The sequence below is a fragment of the Poecile atricapillus genome, chromosome 1 (assembly GCF_030490865.1).
Source record: "Poecile atricapillus isolate bPoeAtr1 chromosome 1, bPoeAtr1.hap1, whole genome shotgun sequence".
NCBI classification, from domain to species: Eukaryota; Metazoa; Chordata; class Aves; order Passeriformes; family Paridae; genus Poecile; species Poecile atricapillus.
The window spans coordinates 97,327,583-97,330,141 of NC_081249.1; positions in this window are offsets into that span (position 1 = coordinate 97,327,583).

Here is a 2,559-nt window from a genome sequence, read left to right on the forward strand (position 1 = left end):
CTTTTATTCTACTAATAGCACTCTGTGTGGGACTTGTGTTTTCGAAACACATGACCAGACAAGGCCACACAAACATTTCCTTTTTCTTCCTTGGTGCAGATTTGTTACAACACCACACCAACTATAATTTTATACTCTAGCTTTGAATAGCGGTAACTCTGTAGAAGTGAAGACCTAAGGATAAGAAAAAAGCTTAATTGCTGCATCCCTTTAGACCTGTATCTAAGACAAGCAGAGTTTCTGATTCTGGCACATAGCCTGCAGGAATTTGATGGAGAGATGTCTCCTCAACTGCAGTTAAGACCTGGCAACAGAAGTGCTTTGCAGGCAGTCATCCACTGTTACTTAGAGTGAAGGAACCAAATAAAGACTTATTCTGATGTAGCTGCTGTCTTAAAAATTCATACGTGGTCAAAAGCTATTTCACATTCAGAAGTGTTGAAATAAATAAGACAGTGCCAGTTTTCATAGTCACCTTGAGAAAAAAGTATAAAATTTAATCTTGTTTCACCTCTTCCTTTGATTCTGTCATTAAAATCTTATGTTTTGAAAAGTTGAAAGCATTGAGTATAATTTTTTTTATTTATCAAATTTATAAGGTTTCATGTTATTTACATAATATTCTTCAGACATTTGATTCAATATAATGTTTCAGCATTATTAAAATAAAATTGTTCAGCATTCTAAAATAAAATAGATTAGCATTTTTAGTCTAACTGAGAATTTCATTGTAATTGAGGGAAAAAAACACTCTTTGAAACTCCAGGATATCTTGTGGGATATTGTTTTCTCACCTGCTGTGCTTCTGGGTCCTTATTAACGATAAATGTAAATAAGAAATACAAGCTAGTACCTCTAGAGGATGAAAATGAAATCTTCTAAATATCGCATCAGATATTATTTCTGTAGCTTCACACTTGAAAAAGAAACTGTGCTGGTTACCAAAGGTCAACACATCACATATTCATGTCAGTAATCATTATGTAGCTTTTCTTTCTTCTTCATTCTGTTCCAATAACACCTAAGTGCTAGATGACAATCATAACTGCAGTTTACAATTGCTTTTCATCCCAAAAGATCCTAATGTGCTTTAAAAGCCTTTATAGAAATGTCATTTGCAGAGATTATTTAATCTACCACAACTGCTCACACACCTCTGTCTGGTATGAAATTTGGCAACTGTTCAAAATCCTTATCACACAGAAAACTGGAAGTGAATAGGTAAATCACAGGTCAAAACATAATCATCTACCAGACATGAGACCAGAGTTTCAAGATTAATAATAATAATAATAGTAATAATCACAAAACCAGAACACAGCAAGTTAACATATATGACTGAGGGAATGGTCTCTATGGAGGATGATGTGGAGCTCACCACGCTCTGGGAAATACATTACTTTCTTTGAAATGAGTCTTTCTCCATACCCTGCCAGTGCTTCTGGAGAGAGTGGAAAAGTGACCAGGCTCTGGGATGCTTCTTCTCTATCATATGAGAAGGACTGGTAAGGACCTGCCTCACTTCACTCTTGGGAATCACCTCTATATGATCCATAAGTTAGAGGCTTCCCCACACAGTCTGACCTTTAATGAACAACAGTTATTCAGACAGTGTCTTTTTAATATTATTCCCTTTCATTAATGCTTCCTGCTCCGCTCATCATCTAACATCTGCAGTTAGTTATACACTGTCCTCTCACAGGAATCCTAAAATCCCCTGAAACTAATTCCTAAAATTTCCAGGTGATCCCTGGAAATGTTCTTACATGTCTAGAAATGGAAGCTGGTCATTCCATGACATCAGAACACATATCCACATGCAGGACTTTGGGATCTAAGACTTTGATGAGTTCTCTCACCTCCCACTCCTTCGCATTCTGCCTTTTCTGGAACAAAATCGAAGGTGTTTAGTACAAAGGCAAATGGCAACAGCCTGTGCATTGCACCCTCCCCTGCAGCAGAGCATGAAGACTTTACACAGATCTTGGCAGGGTTTATAATGGTGCTACTCTTGCTGCTGCGAGTCAAGAGACTGAGCCACACTTGTCATGCACAAAATGCAGGTGGCACCTTTCTTCTCCTCTTGCCAACATTAGGTTCTGGCAATTTGCATACATGGGGCCAGATCATTATTGGATACTCCAGTCGCACCTGCATTGCTCAGGATTTGGCTCCAGGCCACATCTGCTGAAAAGACACCGCGCTCAAGTCTGCTCTGAGAGCAGGATGAGCTGTGTTTAGCTCATTGCTCACTGACATACTCATGCAATATAAAATAAAAAATTCTTTATTCAAAATATTGGTAAAAATCACACCCACCTCAGTTCCTTCATTTAATGATTTAATTATTTAAAGTTATTATTGAAAAATGAAGCATAATTCTAGCTAGAATACCATTACTACACCAAAATTTAATGGCCCACATGCATTGTCATTCTGACACCTTGTTTTCATGCACACATAAATTTCCAGGGAAATGTGATTTGAGCAGGGTTTTTTTCAGATTTGGTGGCCTGTCACATGCTCATTTTGATTTTGTATTTTATTTTTTGACAACAC